Genomic DNA, 23,456 nt, shown 5'->3' with positions numbered 1-23,456 from the left:
TCCAGGGCATGGGAATCCAAAACATTCGAGAACAATGGATAAGGTACCAACTGTTAAAAACGTGACCAGGGAAGTATAGTAAATAGAAAAGATTGTGACTAAAAGAGAAAAATGCTCAGGGTCAGGCAGTAACTGTGAAGAGAGCCAGTTGGGTTTCAGTGTATGAGAACTCATCTTCATTAGCTGAAGGGCAGTTCAGTGCTTGAATGAAGAAATATTCAAAGAACACAACAGCCCCTGGAAGAGTTCACTCAGGTTTGCCACAGAGAAGATGTGGAGGAGGTATGCATTAGTGTTTTTAAAATCAAACTGGAGCACAAGCAAATTTCTTTAAAAAAATCAATAGATGGAGCTAGAGAGACAACTCAGTTACAGGCCCTGGAGGCTCTTCCAGAGGACCTAGGTTTGGTTCCCAGCACCCAAAGGGCAACCGACAACTGCCTGTAACTCCATTTTCAGGGGACCCAATGCCCTTTTCTGGCTTCCATGGGCACTGCATGCACATGGTGCACATTCATACATGCAGGCACTCAACACATGACATAAATATTGATAGGTCTTAACCTTAATCTTCAAGTACATGTCAACAGATGAGGAAAAGGCAGGTGTTCTTGTAGAGGGAAAATCCATTCAGACAAACTAATAACACAGTACCATGTTATGCATTTATCTCATACAGCCACAATCAGAGATGGAGTTATTACATGTAGATTAGCAAGGAGACAGGGCTTCTGGTTCACAGCTGGACCAAAGAGGAAGATTTAGCTAAGCTCTGTAAGAGCAGTCTCTGTCGAGGAGCAATCTTCAGACCATAAATATGGAGGAGGGAAGAGCTACAGTGAGCATTTTCTGAACACACCATCAGTACTTGTGCTTGGTCCCCAAAAAGGCTTTTCCAGCCCACTGAGGCTGGATCTATAGGATACTTGACAAGGCCATGCCTTGTGAGCAATACACATTCTCTCAGGACTTCCTCTATCCCTGTAACATGGCAGGTGTTCTCATATGCACACAGAATGAACATCTGTTAAGAAAAATGTTAGAAGCTGAAAACAAAGATGTAGACATCAGTGGTGGACGGTATCAGCTTAGAGGATCCTAACAGGTGGTATCCTAAGGAAGCAAGGGAACAGATAGTGACATCAAAGAAATGAATGAGGGGAGGAGACCTCCACTGCAAGTCATCCTGGGTGTCATGCTACCCCAGTCTTCTTCAATTTCCAGTGGGTTTGTCTGTTCAGATGTCTGTTTCTATGGGATTTTCACAGCCTTCTGAGGACAGTAGTAATCTGTATGCTCCAATGTTGCTACCAGAGAGTAGAAACAAGGGCTGGGAGAAGGGAAGGGAGAGGAGTGGGAAAGTCGCCTCAAACTGTGAACAGTTTCTGGTACAAATCTTCTCTTTTTAAATATCTGGCAGCATTTAGATAATTTAAAACATTTTAATTTTGGTTTAGATTCAAATGTTTCTTTTGCCAACCATTTATGGTCTATAAATAGCCATTAAGATTGTTGCAGCAGAAGCACTTAGAAATTCTTACTCCTGGCCTCGATGGCTTGGCAGAAAAACAGTGATCCCCAACTGGAAAATTAACCATCAATTAGACGTGTGCTTGTGATATCTCTTTTTCAGATAAGGTTCCCCTAGGTAGCCCAGGTTGGCCCCAAACTGAAAAACCCTGTTTGGCCACCTTTTGAATGTTAATGTTAAGGACATGTTATATCTTAAAATATATATCCAACTGCCTCATGAGTTCTAAACTATAACGGTAAATGTAAATAATTAGATCCAAACACAATTATTTAACAACCTTTAGATTTTAGTTGCAAGTCAGAGGAGCCTCTGAATCTAGAAAACTCTCTGGTAACAAGTATATGGTACGGATCACAGGAGGCTTTGCTCCATAGGTTAGCACATGGCGTGCCTCACACCTACTTGCCAATGAAGCTCAAAGACTCCAGTGAACTTTTTAAAACTTATGGCATGTGTGAGTGACAGCACAGTCAGCAAAACACGTGCCTCAAACAACATGGGGACCTGAGCTCAATCCCCGAAAACCCATCTAAAAACCAGGCCCGGCGGCATAAATTTCTAGGCCCAGTACTGGGGAAGCTGACATACACAGATCTGTAGGGCTCACCTGGTGGACCTAGCCTAGTCTACTCCTTGAGACTTTAGATGGATTGAAGACCTCATATCTTAAAAGCAAGCTGGACAAGGACTGAGACTGACAGGTGACATTATCGTCCAAGCCTTCAAACACATGCATTACCTGCACACATGTAATGCACACACGTACACACCACATGGGGGTTGGGGCAGCACCATAATGTGAAAGTAGTTCATATGTATTATGATATTTATTTAATTAGGTCAACTTTGTTTTTCTTAGTAGAGGATCAGATGTCACTCCAGCAGCCCCTTCGAACATTCTTAAACTTCGGTACTTTCCCCAGCAGATATCACCATTACCTAAGTGTCATTGTTGTTCCAAGGAGATGTTACAGCATCTTATCCTTTTTTTCCCTCCTGTTTCTTGGCCATTTAATCCTTCGATTACCCCCAAGTGGCCCAAACAGGCCACTAGCTATGCCCTCAAAGCCTTGAACCAAAGTGGAGGCAGGGTGTGGCCATGCATAGAGACAGCTGCCCAGACTATGCCAGTAGGAAGAGGGCTCCCAGGGCAGGAGAGGTGCGGCGGCACTCCAAAGCAAGACCCTCCCAGAGTAAGGAACTAGGGCAAATGGTTGGCAGTAACCATGAGCGCATTGACTCTGTGTAGACACATGTCACAGTAAAGCATGAAGTAGTAGTTGCCAATAACGTTATTGCTTATTTTTAATTTTGGAGTCATATGGAAAACTCTTGTGTATGTTTATATGTTTGTGCATGTACATGTGCTATGTGCATGTGGGAGTCAGAGGAGAGCCTAGTGTGCCATTCCCTCAGGCACCATCTGCCTCTATCTTAAGATGGAGCCTTCTCCCACTATCCTGGAGTTCACTGAGCAGGTGAGAAGGCCAGGCCACCTGGCTAGTGAGCCCCATGCATCTGCCTGCCGCTGCCCCTCTCAGCGGCTGGGTTTACAAATATAGTCCTTCACACATAACACTTTTGCAGGAGTCCCAGGGATTTAGCTCAGGTCCCTGTGCTTGCAAAGCAAAACATTTTTACCAACCCCAGCCCCAAAACTGGTTAAATAAATGTTTATTTTGCTACTAGACCCTGTATTTACATGTTTAAAAAATAACTACAATTTATCACAGACATTTATATTCATTTTTAGAGAAAATGATTTCATAATAAGATTGAAAGAAGAGGAATTACACAGAAGAGTGAGTTGAAATAAAGCTCAAATATTAGTTTACTATGGCTCCGTTTACAGAGGAAGGAGATGAAAGACAGTAGGTCAATATTTATGAAGCATCAATTTCTGTAGATCCTTTACAAACTATACTTCATTTCATTTGGTATAAAATATACCCACTCTTATGCTTTGTAGTATAATGTGGGAAAGTTGATTCGATCTGTTCTGTATCTAAATTGTTTGATGCTCTTTTTAGTTTTTTGAGAATGCCATACATGAGTGTTGTGTTAGCATCATGTTTAGCCCTTCATTTTTTATTTTAAATTTATTTTTTTAAAAAAATCTTTTCTCATTTTACATACCAATTCTAGCTCCCACTCCTTCTCCTCCTCCTGGTCCTTCCACCTTTCCTCCCACCCCATTGTCCATCCACTCCTCAGACAGGGTAAGTCTTCCCATGAGGAGTCAACACAGTCTAACACATAACTTTAAAGCAGGACTAAGGCCCTCCATACTATATCTAGGCTGAGTAAGGAATCTCTACAAAGAGAATGGTCTCCAAAAAGCCAATTCAAACAATAGGGATAAATCCTGGTTCCATTGGCAGTGGTCACACAAACTGCCCCAACCAAACAGTTGCCACCTACATTCAGAGGGTCTAGTTTGGTCCTATGCTCATTCCCCCACTGTCAGTCCAGAGTCAATGAGCTCCCATTAGCTTGCACCTGCTTCCATCAGTTGTTGGATGAAGGGTCTATGATAGCAATTAAAGTAGTCATCAATCTGATTACAGGGAAAGGCCAGTTCAGGCACCCCCTCCGCTATTGCTTAGGGTCTTAACTGGGATCATCATCCTGTGGATTCCTGGGAAATTCCCTAGTTCCAGGTTTCTTGCTAGCCCCATAATGGCCCCCACAATCAAGATATCTCTTTCCTTGCTCTTCCTCTCTGTCCTTCCTCCATCTTGATCATCCAGTTCCCTCATGTTACCTACCCCCTCCCTTCTTCCCCTCCTCCTCCCCTTCCATTGTCCCTTCTCCCCCTATCCCCATGCTCCCAATTTTCTCAGGCTATCTTGTCTAGTTTCCCTTCCCATGTAGATCCATGTATGTTTCTCTTATGGTTCTCCTTGTTACCTAGCTTTTCTGGGGTCATGTACTATAGGCTGGTTATCCATTGCTTTATGTCTAATATCCACTTATGAGTGAGTCCATGCCATGTTTGTCTTTCTGGGTCTGGGTTCTTCCCATGTCCCTCTAAATTTCTCTCAAATTCATGGCCTCTTCTTTAATTATTTTTCACACACAGAGAAACACAGGCACACACACACACACACACACACACACACACACACACAGGCACACACCCTGACATTCTTTAGCTTTGCTCATATTTATATGTGTTTAGGGCTAAGCACTTGGGCTTGGATAATCTTCCCTGAAGCTTGTCCTTGGGGAAGACTAATTCTCTTTGTCTCTACAGCCATCGATTCCCTGGAACTCTTTATCTAGGGGTGTGGCCCTGTGGTATTTATCCCCCTCCCCTCTAGACGTGTCCACCAGTGTTGTCATTGTGTAGGTCTTTTTTAGGCGATCATATGTTGAAATTTTATGGGTGCAAATTTTCCATCATATAGAGAAGGACACTAACCTAACAGTATATGCTTGGTCTGGAATCAAACTACAACATTACTCCAAGCAACTTTTTCTCATGGGTTTCTTAAGGGTTGAAGTCAAATCTTCATGCTTGCAAGGCAAGCATACCAACAGAGCTCACCAATAGGCATTCTGAAATCAGAATGAATATTCACAGATAATAAGAACACATGAAATGTTTTGAAGTATTCTGGGTTTATGATAATGCAAGAAATTAGTAACTTTTACAGAATGCTGGTGGTATAAATCTAAAAAACTAAAAAACTGGCAACTAGAGAAGAAAGATACTTTTCCTTAGTATACCTGAGGCTGCACGAGTAACTGGTGAAAATTGTAATATTTAGAAGCTTATTAATAGATCAAAAATGGTAAACTCAGAAATATCACCACTGTGTGTGTGGTTGTGTGTGCATGTGTGCATGTGTGGGCATGCGTGCGTGCATGCGTTGCGTGTGCGTGTGTGCGTTGTTTATGCCAAAATAGGGTTTCAGATCCCTGGGAGCTGGAATTGCAGGGTGATTTTAAGTTGCCCAACAAGGGTGCTTAGAACCAAACCCTGATCCTCTGTAAGAGCAGGAAGCACTCTTAACCGCTGAGCCATCTCTCCAACTCAGAATATCATCACCTTTTAACCCTTAATTGAATTAATGAATCTGACAATTATTCATTAATCATTGTCAAAACGCCAATAAGAAACTCATGTGATTAAAATAAGGTCAAGATCTTTAATGACGTAAAAATGAAAAAAAAAAAGAACTTTCAGATTTAAGACCTACTCTGATGCTGCTTTGAAAAGAACATTAAGTCGCATCTATAGTAAAATCAAAGTAACGTTATTAAGCAAGCAATGAAGAATTTTCTGTGATGTTGGTACAATGGTTTTACATCTCTGAAGTGCCTTTCAGTGAAAAATACTGATGGGTCTGCAAACACAATGATGAGGTATGGCTTCAGAACGAATCAAGATGAAGAGAAGTGTCCACAGAACAAGTCTGGCATGTCATCATGATTCCTGAAACCAGATGATGGGATCCATTTAATACATCTCCCATGGCCTTATGTTAGAAAGTCTTCCTCATCTGATCTTTTTAAACTTCTTCCTATTCCAGACAACATGCTCACTGGGAATTTATATTGCCATTCATGCTGACAGGGTGGTCATGCTAGAACAGAGGGAAGAAGTGGTCCGGGTACAGGCCCACAGATAGAACAGAGACCTTTACAACATGAAAGCTCCATGTGAGCCTATCAGCCTGTCTCACCATGGCAGAGATTGTTGTGACCACAGTACAGCTCTGTGCCCTGCTTGGCCTTTCCTTCAACAGCACAATCAGATGTTGTTTTAGTAGCCCCTGCTCTGTGGCACCACTCATTCCCATATGTTTCTGTGTGGTGTTCAGGGCTCATGACCTACAACTGTTTTCTGCCCAGAGTTCACCCCTGAGACTTGCTGACTCAGCTGCAGGTGTCTGCTGTAGCTGCAAAGCTACAAATAAGAGGCAGGTTTTTTCCCATGCATTTATTATTATTTAAAACAATCAGAAGCCAGAGCTGGAGAGATGGGTCAGTGATTAGAGTACAAACTGCCATTGAAGAGGACCCAAAGTTGGTTCTTGGCACCCACATTGGATGGTTCAAAACCACCTGTAACTCAAGCTCCAGGGTATCCGACACCCCTTAGGGCCACCATGGGCACTGGGCATATGTATGTATATACATGTAGACCCACACACATGCATATAAATAAAAAATATTTTATTAAATCAGAAACCAGTATTAAAATCATCCAATAAATCTAATGTTTTCATCAAAACAGACTGCTGTGAGGGAAATTTGAGTGAGCCGTCCCTACAGTCCCAGCATTCGCATGCTCTGTCCCCAGTCAGTGGCTGCTGAGAGGCTTAGAAAGTGTGTGTGCTTTGCCGGAAGAAGTATGTCACTGGAGCAGACTTTGAGGTTTCAAGTTCAGCCTCTGTGTTTCCTGCTTGCGGTGTGAGATGTGAAGTTCCAGTGTTCCTGTCGTCTCACATGTCCCCTGTCATACTTCCCTGCATGATGGGGACAGACTCTAATCCCTCCGGATCTGTAAGCCTGAGATAAACCCACCCTTCTAGAAGTGCCTTTGTCATGATGTTTTATCGCAGCGATAGGAAAGCTGTCACACTTTTCTTTCCTAGGCGTACATTCCTTACACTTGAATCAAATAAAAGTGAGGAATAAAAATAATAAAGTTTAAAACTCGGAGTGTTTTATCTAGAAGTATAAATTACTGTGACTTTTCTTTAGTGCTGGAGATTTGAACTCAGGGCCTTGCAAATGCTAAGCTAGCACTGTATCGGAGACACGTTCCTATCTCTCCTCTTAGTTTGTAGTTTGTTCCAGGGTCTCACTAAACTACTGAGATTGGCCTTAGCTGATTCTGTAGATCAGACAGGCCTGTAATTAACTTGTGATCCTCCTGGCTCAGTTTAGGAATAGCTAGGCTTGTAGCCACCCCCATGTCTCTCTCTGCTTGTGCACGCAAAGGTGCACACAAGTGTGTGTTGTGTGTGTGTGTGGTGTGAGATGAGAGAGAGAGAGAGAAGAGAGGAGGAAAGAGAGAGAAGAGAGAGAGAGAGAGGATCATTGGCTCTTGAAAACAGTTTTGATTCAGTGACTATTTCTCTGTTTGAGGCCATAAATCATAACAAATACCCTTCAGAAAAATGCTGACAGATTATCATACAGTTCACCATTGCCACAAACACAGCACAAAAGCAGCTATGCTGAAATAACTGTGAGCCAAAAACCACACAGAAAGACTTCATGGATTCATGGATTATGTGTCCGCAGTTACTGGTCATGGGCTTCATAACAAGAAGATCTTCATAGCCCCTATGGAAATTCCAACCTGATTTCCAACTTCCTTACTCTTCCTATAGAACTTGAGCCAAGCAGTAAGGAAATTAAAGCAATACAAATTTTACTCATCTTTTCATTAAGCAGTAGCAGGGAGGGAGGGAGGAAAAAGAGATCAGTTGGTAAAGCTCTTGCCTTGTAAAAATGAGAAGCCAAGTTCCATCACTCAGAACCCATTTGAAAATGCTAAGCGTAGAGATGAGTGTTCTGAAGCCCAGCACTTGAGAGGCAGAAACAGGAGGATACCTGGGGCTCACTTACTTGCCAACCTAGGCAACTGGTGAACTGCAGGCCAATGAGAAACCCCATCTCAATGAAAGTAGATGATGCTCCTGGTGATGACAGTCTCTGTTGTCCTCTGGTCTTCATACACCTATGTACCTGTAGATACAGAAATATGCATGCATGCATACATAGACAGATAGATAGATACATACATACATACACAAATATACACACATACATAAAAATAATAACTAGTATAGATTATGCTCTCCTGTTTGCTTTATTTATGTTAAAGACTATCTTCACAAAAGTTGCAGGCTTGGGATAGGCTTCATCACCCTTGAAAAGTAGAGAGAAGTTTACTCAGTGTGGTCACATTGAGAAAAGGAACACGTACAGGGATCAAGTGACTCTAAGACCATCTTCTGAAGTATTGATAGGAAGTTTTGGTTTATAAAGAGGAAGAACTGGAGCAGGCACAGGCCAAGAGTATGTATAAGTAAGCAGTCTTGGTCAAAGTATGGTCCGTCCCAAGAAAATGAACTATCCACAGAGAATCTGAGTATATAAGGGACCTTAAATCTGAGATCAGTTAGAGAAATCTTCCTGTTAGGATGATTGCTATAAATGTCTTAAGGAAGAAAGTACATACCTGTAATTAACTATGAATCAGCGTTGGCTTAAACATTTTTATTTCTGGGATTTTTTATTATTATCAATTATTGGAGAATCTCGTACAATGCGTTTGGATGATGTCATCCCCGCCATCTCCCAGTTCTACCTTCCTTTGACAAACTACCTAGATCAGCTTCCTGTTACTCATCACATCCGATTTGTGCTGCCCGTATCAGTGAGTGGCATGCAGGTTGAAGCTCTGAGGCTTGAGGATCTGTGATAGTGTGGGAGCAGGAATTTGGAGATGCGCTGTTACCAGATTGCTAAATTTAAAAACCTGCCAAATAGATGTTGTTTAAAAAGAATGTAATGAGAAAAGAAAAGGCCTGGCCAGGGTAGATCCCCTACTTCTTTTTCCAGTTTTTGGGATCTGGGACCAGAAACTATAATTGGTGATTCTGGCTCTTTTTTTTCTGCTGCCTTGGGACTTTTGTGGTGTATACTCTGAACATTTAGAAAAGCCTTGCCTAGGAACTGTGGAGATGGCTCAGTAGGGGAAGTACCTGACTTGTAAGTACTGGGACTTAAGTTTGGATTGCTAGCGTTCAAATAAAAAGCCAGGAATGACAAGCATGCCATGGTCCCTGCATTTAAAAGGTGGCCACAGGAGGATCCCCGTGATCCACTGGCCAGCTAAGCAGGCAAAATCAAGGAACTCCAGGTTGAGTGAGAGAAGCTATCTCTAAAGTATAAAGTGGAGAATAATAGAGGAAAAAACCCAATATCAGCTTCTGGCTTCCATACAGGCATGCAAACAATCATAGACCACATAAATACACATGCACAAATATACACATCAACACACATACGCACTCACATGCACACACGGAGAGACAGAGAGAGAATCAGTGTGTAAACTACAAGTGTCATTCAGGAAGTTGAGGGGCTCTTAAAGCCTGTGAAACATCTGTTCATGCCTGGTCCTAGAAATGACAACTCCCATGGAAAGTTTGGCAGCCTTGGTCACTACTAAAGCACTGTATGGGTAATAGTGTTGTGTGTGTGTGGTGTGTGTGTGTGTGTGTGTGTGGTGTGTGTGTGGCTGTGTGGTGAGTTTTCTAAGGAATTTACACACCCTTTCCCATTACCCAGTCCTTACCCTGTTTCCAGAGATTTCAATCTTTTGGTTAATGTTCACCACAGGAAGCACCTAAGAATAGTCCTGCTTCTCTGAGCAAATTCTATCTTGGGACATGATTGGTGGCGAACAGCCAAGAACATTCTAGCAACTAGGTGCCCAGTTGGGCTTTTCAATATTATGCATTTGACAGGGCAGAGCAACGCCAGCAAGGTTGGCATTGGAAAAATGCACAGCCCAGTTCTGTTTGAAAGCTCCCTGTCATTTTCAGAAGCACTTGGACACGGGCACATGCAGGCTGCTGCTGTGCTTGCAGGGGCTATTAATAGGAGTTCAAGTACTTGTATGCCCCTTTTGCTACCAAGGGGGTGGCAGAGAGCAAAATGCTTTTCTGTTCCTAAACAGAAGCAATCCAAGCCAACAGGAGCAATCCTCAGCCATAGCAGGACATAGTCCTTAAAGCTTCTGCGAGACACACTACAGCCCCTTGAGTTTCATGTATCACACATCCTGTGTGCTCAGATATCATATGCTATTGATAACAGTGAACACTGGGTTCCCTGCCCACTCTAGGCAACATCTAATTCAACTATAAGACAAAGTTGTATTGTTTTTGAAGACCCTCAGTGTCTTACATATGTCCAAATTGCTGAAGTCACTCATTGGGGACATTTGCTTTTCTGTCTGCTTAGTTTAGAAATTCTGCCTGGAGAAATAGGGCACAGCCAGCCACTTGAGAGGAGGAGCGAAAAGTTTGTTGAAGATATTGCTTTAGGCAGGGTTGAGAGAAGAAGGCTTTGCAGGTAAAATGCTTGCCTGTGCAAACATGGGAATCAGAATTTAAATTCCCGGCACAGATATGCAAGCCAGACTTGGTAGAATGCACCCATAACCTAGCACCACAGAAACACAAACAGATGGTCCCTGGGGCCCAATAGCCTTCTACTTCTTCTCTGGACGCTAATAGAATAGGTGTGCTTGTGTTGAAGCCCAAGGACAATGGAGATGGGCCTGATCCAAGGGAGAAACTACTGTGGAGAAGGAGACAGACACCCCACATACAGAAAAGACTTTCAGGATCTCCTAATAAGCCATTTTCAGTCATACCACCTACTTCCTGTCCGAGCTGGAATAACACAATACAATAGGATGCTTTCTAGTCCAAGAATTTTTAGAGGTTAAAACTAAAGTTGAGAAAACGATTGTCTTTCAGCATGACAACTGGAAATCACCTCGAAAATAAAACCATCAAGTGCTTCACCTCCTATTTAGGGGGAAAATATTTCTCTTTTTCTTTTCCTTCCTCTTGTTTACCAATTTCCAAAGCCAGGAGCTTTGGCATTTGGCAGGATGTTTTAGCTTTTGCTGCAGTACCGCAGCCGCTGTGAACATTGACATTGAGGACATTTTCATAAATATCTCCGAGGTGAAGGTGGAAGTTAAATTTAGTTAAATAAAATTACTTATTCTCTTTAAAAAAATATTTCTCTGGCTTAATCTTATCATTCCATAACTTTTTTTACCCCTGATATGTTCATATGTTTTTTCTTCTCAGCTCTTTGTGTTCTGTGAGTCTATGGGAGAAGAATTCTTTTTCTCTGCCAAAGTCAGGTTCATAGCTAAGGTCCCCATAACAAGAGACATTAATAAGAAGAAAGCATACACAACTATTCAGTGTGAGTTCTTTTTTGGAAGCATTCATTTTATTTTATGGTGCTAGAGGTTGTGAAGCAGAGTTTTACGCATGCTGGGCAATTGCTTACTGCTCGTTCTACAACCAGCGCCTGGTATAAGTGCCATGTAGCCTAGAACCCTTCATGCTTCCTGGCTTGCTCAGGATTGGTGAAGACAGCTAAGAAAAATGTGACTCGGTGCCAGGGAGTAGGGCCTAACTGTGATGGGCTGGCGAGAATACAACAAGAATACCATCTTTATCATCTTCATCTCTGCTCTCTCAGTCTTCAGGGAGAAGGGCATACCTTTCTGCTGCAACCAGCATAGACACTTCCCAGATGACAGTCTTCTTATCTCCTTCAGAAAAATACCATAATTTTTTCTAGCTTTACTGACTTGCTCTGAGGATAAAAGTGGAAGATCAGAGTAGTCTTTTTTTTTTTTTTTTTTTTTTTTGGAATGCCAAGATCAGGTTTGGGAGTAGTGTGTTGGAACCCCATCCTATGTACTTTGAGAGTCATGTGACTTTGAACAAATAAAGAAAAGGAAGCTCATCACTGAGACCAGTTGAATTCAGTCAACTAATACATTTTTCATTAAGTGGCCTCACTGTGTAAATGTGCTCTCTGTCCTTCCCCTTCCCACCCACACCTCTCTCTTTGTTCTTCTTATACACGCACACGTGTCTTGTATTCATATGAAATCATAGTCACAGGCTCTATTTATGAACGGTGTAGTGGGCTAGTTAATATAATAAGACTTTGCTTTAGAAAATGAACCTAGTTCCGTCTTCTCATCACCCACATGTATGTCTGTCCACCAGGCAGAAGCAGTTGCACCCATGCATCATAGCAGTCCTTACTTCTGCACGGCCCACAGTCATTTCTCCCCCTCCATCACCATCCTCTCCAGCCACTTTCTAGGGTGACAAAAACTCTCTCATGTTGCTTCAGGCTGAATGCTGCTGCTCCTGCCTAACCTTTAGGATATGCAGACATTTTCTTCTTCTCTGTTCATGAAATTTCAGATAGATTTCATACAAGCGAATATCTTATATTGAAAATAAAATACTGGAATTTGATTTAGAAACTATTTTCTCAATGAATATATAATTGACTGAAGAACTAGCATTCCCGTTACTTTTAACTATATTCCAAGATGTACTAATATTTACTGACCTAAAGCAATAACCATCCATAGGCTCCCAGTGTGGACTGGTCCCATCTGGACAGGCTTTCAGTTGGTCAGACTTGTGATGACAGAGTGACTACAGTCATCTGTGGGTTTTGCTGAGACCCAGTAGGTACTTCATTTTCTTCTATGTTTGCAAGAGAGGCAATGGGTCCCTTTTCAGGTACACGCGTCCTCTAAAACATAGCAAGACCAGAAGGATAGCTAGGTTTCCTATGAGATTTTCCAATTCAGGATACAGAGCTCCCCCAGCAGGACAGATGTTGGGATCCTGGCATTCTGTTTGTCAAGTTAAAGCACAAGACCCCCCCACTTTGAAGAGGGAAGGGGGAAGACTCTGTGCTTGGGAGGAACAGCTGACAAGTAGCCGTCATGATGGATCTATCACAACCATCCTGACTTTTGCCAAATTCATTTAATTAGTAACAGATATGATAATAAAAGGAATAGAATTGCAAGTTAAATACTAAATATTAGGCTAAATGTTAGGCTAACAACATTTGGTACCATTTGTTGAAGTACTATCAGGATATATTCAGAAAAAAATGGCCTGAGCTAACTAGAAAGTGATAAGAAATATTCTATTTTAATTATATATACCATCATCTACCTCTACCTAAGGCCTCATCTTGCTGAATCTTTTAGAACTTCCAGTGTTTGTAATAATTAGAAGAAATTGTAAAGATACAGTAAATACTTTATAGTATTTAATGTAACCATGAAATGACCCCAGAGTAAAATCAGTGAGGGTAAAAATATGTTCTGTTTAAATGGGAACTCTAATAATTATTTGGGTAATGGGGATGTATCCATTGGCCAGATTATTTTAATTGTAATTTGATCTAAAAGTTTAAATGAATTTTAAATAGGTTTTTTATATCATCAATAATGTCAGTTAGCATTACTCTTTGTTGTGATTTAGATAATTTTCAGCCAGTTTTATTGTGGGCTTCTTTCATTGTCTGAGATATTCTCTCTAGAGTCATGCCAGCTCTCACCTGGGTTTTAGCTCTGATTTGCTAACTGAGTCCTCAACTATGATTGATTCACTCTGTGTAGAATGGATGAGAAGGTAGTGTGAAATTAAAGGGACTGGCCTAAACATGAAGAGCCCCAGGTGCTGCTTCTGGTAATGATCCAACTGACATAGACTGAACACTTGAGATGGGCCAGCCTTCCTATGTCTGCATTTCTTTTGTCCCCTATCCCTGGGAAAGTGTGAACAAATGACTACTCACCTCACACAGTGAATCAATGACACACCAAAATAAGGACACCACCAGATTCCAACTTGATGAGCCAGTGAGTTTTATAGGGGTTACTCACAGGTGCCTGAATGAGGAACAAAAATGACAAGCATATCACTAAAATCTCATCTCAGCATGGATGACAGCTCACAAAAGTTGGATACCTGGAGCTCACTGTGCAACTAGAAAGCATCTCAACACGTTGATGGAAGCCTCTTCCAGGAATCTCTTCCAGGAGGGTATAGTGTAGCAGCTCTTACTGCTTAAATATGCTTGAGGAAGGAGAACTCCAGTGAATATAGTCAGTTTCTTGGACTTCCTGAAGTTTTTGACTTGTTTACTTCCTGGTTTTGAAAAGCTTCTTTGTAGGATGGAATGGTTTCATCTCTCTTTATAACATCCCAGGCATTAAGGAGTTTCTCTCCAAGACAGAAGATTTTTTAATCTCAGAGGATAATGCTGCACAACAGGAGTAGATATGTGTCCTGAAGAGTCACTCAAATGAAGTGTCTTGAATATTCTCATACCCTGTGTGAGCAGTTAAACAAAGGCTCCTCACAGGCCTGGTGTCAGAGTGTAGCCCACATGAATTAGAACCAAGATCCAACCAGAACTTACAAACACCAAATTTCTCCTTTTCAGCATGGCCATACTAGTTCCCTGATGTTTCCTTTCCTCTGTAGTCTTGATTTTAAAGGGAAAATTAATACTGACTTCAATATACATTCACAGAGATGCTCCATGAACCAGGCACCAAGGGCCTTAGGATCTGGGTTTCAGTAGTAAACAGAAGTATCCTAGTCTCTGTCATAATAGAACTCACATACCAGGAAAGGTGCCAGAACAAAGGGCATAACACAAAATATTTTAGTGGGTTGTAAATACTATTGCAAAATACCCCAAAAGCAAAAGTGTTCCGTAGGAAGTTGTGGCAAAGGGTTTATAGGTTTCAAATTAAGACAGAAAAGTCAATGAAAACCTCCCAGAGAGGACAGTTGGGCAGAAAGATCTGGGGACCAGACCAGTGACTATGAAAAAAGATGTTTTATAGGGAATTCCAAGAACAGATGTTCTACGCCAGAACATGGATGGCTGGATTTCAAAAGAGCAAAAAGGATGTTGGAGAGATTTCTCAATGATTAAGACTGCTTGCAAAAGACCCAGGTTCAAAACTCAGCATCCATATGGCAGCTATCTCAAAACTATCTTTAACTCAAGTTCCAGTGGATCCAATGCCTTTTTTTGCCTCCAAGGACATTACATAAACACGATACACAGACATTTATGGAGGCAAAGTACCGATGCACATAAAATAAGTAAGTTTTTTGGCTTGTTTGTTTTGGGTTTTTTTAAGGGGCAAGAAGGCCACAGAGGTGGATATTCCAAGTGGAAGGAGATTTACTGGGAAGGAAGAGAAGATAGGGTAGAATAAAAAGTGTTTGTTTTGTATATTTTGAGAGATGAGTTAAATATTAATCTATGTCAAGAAGGTATACAGGCAGATTCAAGGATCAGAAGTGGAACTGAAGCTGCAGCTCAGTGCTAAAGCACCTGCCTGGTATATGTGAGACCCTAGGTTCCACATCCAGTGGTGTTTAAAACAATCAGAGAAGGCTGGAAGGCATCTGGCCTAGCAAGCACACGCAGAGATCATTGCTATCATAGGACCGCTTTAAACTATGGCCTCCTAAGAAGGGAAGAGAGTAAGAAAACTTTGGGGGATTGATCCACGAACAAATCATTCATTTGTGCTGAATCCTGAAGATTTGTAAAGAAGTGGAATTGGAAAGAGGGAGCAGTAGTAAAGAAGGAAGGCTGAGGAGGGGAGTGGTGATGGGGCCAGAAGGGGCAGTCTGCGCATGGTCACTAAGCCTTTGTATGACAGGAGCCCAGCGTCTGTTCTGCAATCAGAGGAGAGGCATCTGGAGATGCTAAACAGTTGTTAATACATAGCAAGATATGTTGTGAGGAAACTGGCACAACAAGTGGAGGTTAAGCTTAGCAAGAGAAGGACCTAAGTCAAGTACATAGATAGCTGTTGACAAGGTTGGAAATGATGGTCAGAGAGCAGCCCTGCCAAGTGCTCTGGAAAGATCCCATTCCCTATTCTTCCAGGGAGAAAAAAATGTTCCCATATGGGTCAACAGAGACCTGGGTTGAATGTTACCTCTTTGTCTATTCAGCTTCTTTTGTATGTGTGCTGCACACAAATGCATGGGGGTGTAACATGCAACATACTTGTATGAACCACAACCTGTCCCACATTGGTTTGTTGTTGTTTGTTTGCTTGCCTTTCTGTTTGTTTTGAAACAGGGTCTCTCATTAGCCCGCAACTTGCTAAACAGGCTGGGCAAGCTTGCTAGGAAGCCCCAAGGACCCTTCTTCCCTGTAGTTGCCCACCAATGATATTATTACAAAAATATACTACTATGCTAGGGTTTTTCTTTTTTTAACATGGTTTCTGGGTCCTCATGCTTGTTCAACAAGCACTTTACCAATTGAGCTCTCTCTCTCTCCAGCCCAAATTTTATGTTTTGTTTTGTTTTGTTTTGTTTCGTTTCCAGTTTTTTTCCAAGCACAGTAAAACTGACTTCCTTGTCTAGAAAGCTGCTCTTACCTTGAAAGTTCTCCTTTTACAGTCAAAATCTACAACAAGATGTAAGCGTATTCTAAATGTACATCTTCTGCCCATGTGACTGGATCCAGAGGGCGCTCCTTTTAAATCCCCTTTGATGCAATCTATGCGAGAGAAATGTGGCATCCGTTCAGAACCGCACTTCTGTTTTCTGTCGCAGAATAACACTCGCTGTGCTGTACTGACTTCGCTGTGAAGAAGTAGTGGAGCTTTCTGCCCAAACATACGCCGGAGGAGCCACACAGCTATGTGCAGTTGTGTTTGCTGAAGGTAAATTCTCGGCACGAAGAATGAGCGTATTCTTGGCACGGATGTAAACTCAGTCTAAACAAGTACTCCTTGCACATCTGCTCTGCACCAGGCACCTCCATATGGTTTTTCATTTAATTTCTCAAACTGTGGTGCTGACTGGGCTGTGTGCAAGCTTGGTAGTAGATCACTTGCCTAGCATTTGCAAGAACCTGGGTTTGGTCTCTCGTGTTGGGGTAGAGTGACAGGACTTTGAAATACAAAATACACTGCTGATGAAATGGAACCACAAAAAAGTAACTTGGCTAAGAGCAAGCACTTCCCATCTATAGCAATGTTACTTCTATTTTACCTCTAACTGCATTGTTCTGGGGAAGCCTGTTTGGTGTATAAAGCAGGATACACATAGAAGTTCACTTAGTTTCTTTCCCTTTTACTGGGATTAAATACTTTGACAAAAGAAGCTATAGAAAGAGTGGGTTTATTCTGCCTCACAGTTCAAGGCAGGAAAGTCAAGGAAGCAGTTGCTTGAAGCATCTAGTCATATTTTACCCGCCATAAAGAATGGAGAGCAATGGATGCATGAATTTAGCTCACCTTCTCTGTTTACGTAGTCCAGGATTCCAGCGAGGGAATGGTGCCACTCACAGTGGGCTAGTCCACTGACCTCAATTAATATAATTGCAGGCAGGCCCAGAGGCACCTCTTCCAGGTGATACTAGTCTGACAACTAATACTCACCATCACCGAAGTCTAGGGAAGCTTTGTGAATGTCGCTTGTCAGAGGAGGCTTTAAATGTTCTCCTGAACAGTCGTCGTGAGCTCAACAACGGTCATGCTCACAACATCAACTGTCGGACTAAATGTTTCATCCCCAGTCAGGATCTAACAGTAACTCTGAAAAGTCCACATATATATATATATATATATATATATATATATACACACACACACACACACACACACACACACACGCGCGCGCGCGCGCGCGTGCATGCGTGTGTGTGTGTGTGTGTGTGTGTGTGTGTGTGTGTAAATAGAGAGTTCTGTGTGCGTTTGTCTTCACTACCAGCCTTACTACTACTGGGGATACATCCCAGTTGATAGTGTGTTTGCCCAGCATACACAAAGCTCTGGGTTCAGTCCCTAGACATGCATAAGATCAGATGTGATGTTTATGCCTGCAATCCCAGCACTTGGTAAATGAAGGCAGGAATATCAGAAATTTGAGGTTTTTCATTTCTATATGATAAATTCCAGCCAGCTTGAATTATATGAGGTCCTGTCTTGATTTTTTTTTCTTCACTGTTTTAACTGCATCAATCTATTGATAAACGATTGTGTTTTATGTCAACTTGACACAAGCCACAGTTATCTGTAAGGAGTGAACCTCAATTGAGAAAATGCCTCCATAAGATCCAGTTGTAGGACATTTTCTTAATTAGTGATTGATGGGGAGGGCCCAGGCCATTGTGGGTGGTGTCACCCCCTAGGCTGGTGGTCCTTGGGTTCTATAAGAAAGCAGGCTGAGAAAGCCATAATGAGCAAGTCAGTAAATAAGCACTCCTCCATGGCCTCTGAGTCCTCTCTTGTTTCCAGGTTCCAGCCGTGACTTCCTTTGATGATGAAAAAGGAAACGGAAGTTGTTAGCCAAATCAACCCTTTCCTCCCAACTTAATTTTTGTTCATGGTGTTACAGCACAGCATTAGAAGTCCAAACTAAGCCAGGCAGTGGTGGCGTATGCCCTTAATTCCAGCACTTCGGGAGGGCAGAGGCAAGCAGATCTCTGTGAGTTCGAGACCAGCCTGGTCTACAAGAGCTAGTTCCAGGACAGGCTCCAAAGCTACAGAGAAACCCTGCCTCGAAAAACCAAAATAAAAAAAAAGAACTCCAAACTATGTAGTTAGTCCAGGCTAGCCCTGAAGTCATGAAGTAGTTCAGGATAGCCTAAAACTCTAAACTATCTTGCCTCATCCCACCGATGTACTGAAATATAGAGTGTGCACCCTCTCTGGGTTAGGTTTTAAATTACCTTTATTTGATAAAATTTGACAATGATTCAAAATTATTAAATGTAAAACCAAACCCCAGATCAAGGCACTGGTTTGAGTATGATTGCCAGAAAACTGAGAGGATAGCATTCATTGTGGGCATGCTGACTCATTATCTGTCGGCCATGCCGTTGTTTCTGGACCTGGACAATGTCTCTGCTTCTTGTGAGCCCTCATCAGTTTATGTTCACAATAAGTTCAATAAACTGCATGCATTGGGATTGCTCAAAGAGGACAATCCGTCAGGACTCTCTGAGCTCCTGAGTAGGGGTGTAGTTCAGTGGTAGGGTGCTTATCTGGCCTGCACAAGGCCCTGAGTTTAATCTCAAGTACTAAAAGGAAGCTGAAGAGGAGCTTCAGGTATGTAGGACCCACTCAAATTACTCTCTATTAAAGCCATTCTTGGGACTGGAGAGATGGTTCAGCAGTTAAGGGTACTTGCTTCTCAATCATGAGGCCAGAGCTAGAATATCAGCACACATAAAAATGCCTGTAACCACAGTTCTGAGAAGACTGATCTCTGGGGCCGATGGCTTTCAGCCTGCCCCAGTTGCAAGCCTCACGTTTGGGGGAGAGCCGTGCCCTCCATGAAACAAGAGACAGAGAGTGACTGGGGAGATTTCTTCCACCACCTTCTGATCTCCAAGCATCTGCCACACACATGTGTAGACATGTGCACACACAGACATATACACACACTAATCAACTAATCTTTTTTCTAAAATTTTATGCTAATCCTTTCTACCAAGTCTATACCTAGGTTCAAACCTTCACAGCAATGAAAGAATAGAATTTAAAAATTTTTGATTTGATCAACCAAAATCCCAACATGGATAGGGGAGGGTTTGTGAAGTCCCCTTCCCTACCTATGGAGCCATTGGCAATTGATGGCTGATGGGGAAGGGGTATCCATTTTCTTCTGAGACACAGCCCCTGAGAGGCTCCAGGAGATCATTGCTCATGTATGTAAAGCCAGCACTACAGTAGATCAGTGGGTGAAAAACTGAGAGTGTGTGAAACTGGGAAGATAAAGGGGAGGGGGAGGAATTAGAAAGGAGGGAATGTGGAATGATTGGATCACAACACTATATATACTCAAATAAAAAATTCTCAAACACTAAGAAAAATTTAAAACTTGCTTTGAGGATATATGACTTCTGCTGAATTTTAAATAGGTATTATTAACAATGTTCTTTCCACTTCAATTCTTTTTAAAATCTATGTCTTAGTTAGGGTTTCCTATGGCTATGAAGAAGCACCATGACCACAGCAACTCTTACAAAGGAAAACATTTAACTGAGCTGGTGTACAGTTCCAGAGCTTTAGGGCATCATCATCATGGCAGAAAGCATGGCGACATTCAGGAAGACATGGTGCTGGAGAAGGAGCTGAGAGTTCTACATCTTGATCCAAAGGCGGCAGGAAAATGTGTGTCACACTGGGCCTAACTTAAGCATATAAGAGACCTCAAAGCCTGCCCACAGTGTCACACTTCCTCCAAGAAGGCCACATCTCCTAATAGTGCCCCTCCCTATGGGCCAGGCATTCAAACACAGGAGTCTATAGGAGCCATACCTGTTCAAACCACGACAATTCTGTTAGAAATGTGACGCTTAAAGGACACCATGAAAAGAAGGGTTGGTTAAAGATTTTTATTATTTGAAAATGTACTTTCATATTTCACTGATTTGCAGAATTTTGACCACTTTATCACCTCTTGGAGGGGTTGTTTGGTTTGAATATAGTTTCTCTATAATTATCCTAGATTGGCCTAAAACAAATAGCTCAGGCCAGCATGGACCTTTTCACGTTTTTGCTTCAGTCTCTTGAGTGCTGGAATTACAAACTTTGGTCACCTGCCTAGATCTGGGCCTATTTTAAACCATCACTAAAACGAACAAACAAACAAAAAATCAGGTACACACATAGTTACCCAGGATCTGAATTAAGAAAGAAACACTCACGCTGTGGGCCACAAATTCCCTGAGAGTCACATTCCTCATTCCCTCTTTGGTTTCCATTTTCCAGGAATCAGGTCTCTCTTATTTGAAGCTGAAGTTTCATAGAAACGGTTTTCGGGTTCTCAGCAGTCAGTCGTCCACCAATGTCCTCTAGGAAGGACTTCGGCTTAGCATTGTTTTAGGAGGAAAATAGCCATCCGTGTGTGATGCTTTTCTTTCATAGAGTGTCTGAAAATTCACCATGTGTTCCTTTCAGCAAAATGCCTGGATAGCTGAGTAACACTTTCTATGCAGAAGTCAGTCTCTAGGTTAAAAATGAAGCCACTAAGTTGATAATGAGAATCCATTTGCATACATCTTGCTTTATGTTACCTCCGTGATGTCAGGGAGGGAAAAAATGCCTAGGGAATATGCGATTAGTCCAAAAGAGATGGAGTCAGTCCGTTTGATAAATATAATTAGCCTTTAAACACCACCTTCATTTAACAAGGAATAATTTGTAGAAGACAAAGGAGGCTTTATGCAAATTCGGGGAAGCATTCTGTTTTATAAGTTAGCCCTTCTCTGTACTTATTCAGAGCTGAGATAACTTGACCTTCATATTGAGTGAATAGCTTTATTGAGGGAAGATTATTTCTGTGGAATATCAACACTGTGCTGGTGGCTCTGGGAAGGATTATGACTGAAACAGGTGCTGATGTGAGCATCCACACAGAAATAACCAGAAACAAAGGTCCCTCATTCCTCCACGGGCAGATAGAAATCCTGGGAACCAAGCAATTAGCCTCCCAGCACCAAAGGCTGTTTCTCACTAGTTACAAAAGCTAAGTCCGTATTTATTTTTCTTTCTTAAATGTTTGCTTCCTCTTTTAGCAAAATTTAGAAGCCACCAGTTGCTGAAGAAAGAGGAATCATTACTGGTCCTAAGGCTTTACCTTTTGACCCTTGGCAATTTTACCTTAAATGTACTGAAAACCACATCCTTTCGGGGACCAGGGAGATGGCTTAATCAGGAACACGCTTGTCTCAAGAGCATGAGGAACCTGATTCAAAACCCCACAGCACAGGTAAAAGCCTATCATCTTCAGAACCCACCTAAAAAAGCCGAGTGTGATGGCACCTGCCTATGCTCCCAGCAGGGATGAGATGCAGGGTGGAGACAATCTTTTCCATGAAGCTCATTGGCCAGCTAGCTCTGGCAAGTTCCAGGCCATCTGACAGATCCTCGCAAACAACACGTAGAAGGAAGTTGAAGCTCTTGGTTTTCCTCTGACCTGTACATACTCACACACGCCTTTACAATACAAGTACATGTGCATGCACACACACATAAACAGGCACACACTTGCACATGTGCACTCCTGTCCTTTCTGCCCTTCTGGGAGACTGGTTTGGTCACTGTACTTTGTGCTGTTTAACACTGTAACACTCCAGAGAATTCCTTAGGTGGGAGAATGAAAGCATTTTCCTGTCATTTCCAACTCTGAAGTATTGGCCAGAAGTTCTGAGCATAAGCTTGGTGCATGCTAGACCTCCATTATTCCAAGTCTCATTTGATCAGTAACCAGAACTGCTGTTGTTGGTTTTAAATGAGAGTTTTAGGGTTGACAGTGTAGTTTCCGTTGGTAGAGTGCTTACCTAACATACACAACGCACTCAGTTCAATCCACAGCACCACGTAACCTGGGCACACTGGTTCACGTCTGTAATCTTAGCACTCAAATGAAGGCAGAAGGATCAAAACCCTAGGTCCTCCTAGGCAGCATAATGAGTTCAAGGCCAGCCTTTGGGCTGCATCAGATCCTGTCTCAAAATAATAATAATAATGATAATAATAAAATTTCTTTTGTGTGCAAATAAAAACTTGAGGATATTTAATCTCAACTTATAAAATGGTTCCCTTAGGTCTTAGAGAAATTAATGTGGCTGAATGATTAGAAGATACTTGAGGTCATAAGGAGCTATTTGAATGTCACAGACTTTATTGTGTAGTTTGACTTTCACTTGAAAGATTAGTAAACCTTAGAGCTGCCATTTAAGAACTAGCAGATGTAGCTCAGAAGAACATATACCTAGCATACATTAGGTTCTAGGCTCCTCAGCAACACACATACACCACACACGCACACCTAGTGATGGCTATGTGGGGTGTGTTAATTTGTCCCTCATAAGTCAAGTTTTGTCTTAAATTAACCCTAGTGCAGGACACCTCCTCTTGTCACTCTAGAAACAGCCCCCTCCTGCGTTCACTCTTGTCTGTGCACACCACTGTGAGTGTCTCTGCGTGTGTCACTCATGAGATCTGGAGGGACTAACAGAGGACCTCGGAAAGCTGTATGGGATGATGATGGAAAGTGTATAGACAGAGGAGAAGATAGAAAAGAAAACACATAAACATTTATAATAATAAACTGTTCATTTGAGAACGAGAGAAAGAGAGCTCCAGGAGGCCACCAGGGCTTCTACGCATGACAGCGGATTGTGGTGCTGGCGATTTTATTTCCATTTCTTTGGAGGTTTCTTCTTAGGCAGCCTCTGCTGCTTCCATTATTCAATCTGCAAATACCATTTGCATGCAGAACCCATCCCGCCCAAGGAATTTATATTG

At 42.1% G+C, this 23,456-nt stretch overlaps 1 protein-coding gene across 3 annotated transcripts in view; it reads left to right on the top strand.

Moving 5' to 3' along the window:
- Positions 1 to 23,456, top strand: part of Chrm3 (cholinergic receptor muscarinic 3) — a 449,710-nt gene that overhangs the window by 278,882 nt on the left and 147,372 nt on the right. For all 3 annotated transcript variants that reach the window (XM_038332293.1, XM_038332292.1, XM_038332294.1), the window contains exon 4: positions 16,747 to 16,856. The gene's annotated coding sequence lies outside the window, so the exon portion shown is untranslated. The remainder of the gene's footprint in view (positions 1 to 16,746; positions 16,857 to 23,456) is intronic.

This window comes from Arvicola amphibius, chromosome 6, assembly GCF_903992535.2.
Source record: "Arvicola amphibius chromosome 6, mArvAmp1.2, whole genome shotgun sequence".
NCBI classification, from domain to species: Eukaryota; Metazoa; Chordata; class Mammalia; order Rodentia; family Cricetidae; genus Arvicola; species Arvicola amphibius.
This window is presented reverse-complemented; position numbering and strand designations above follow the sequence as displayed.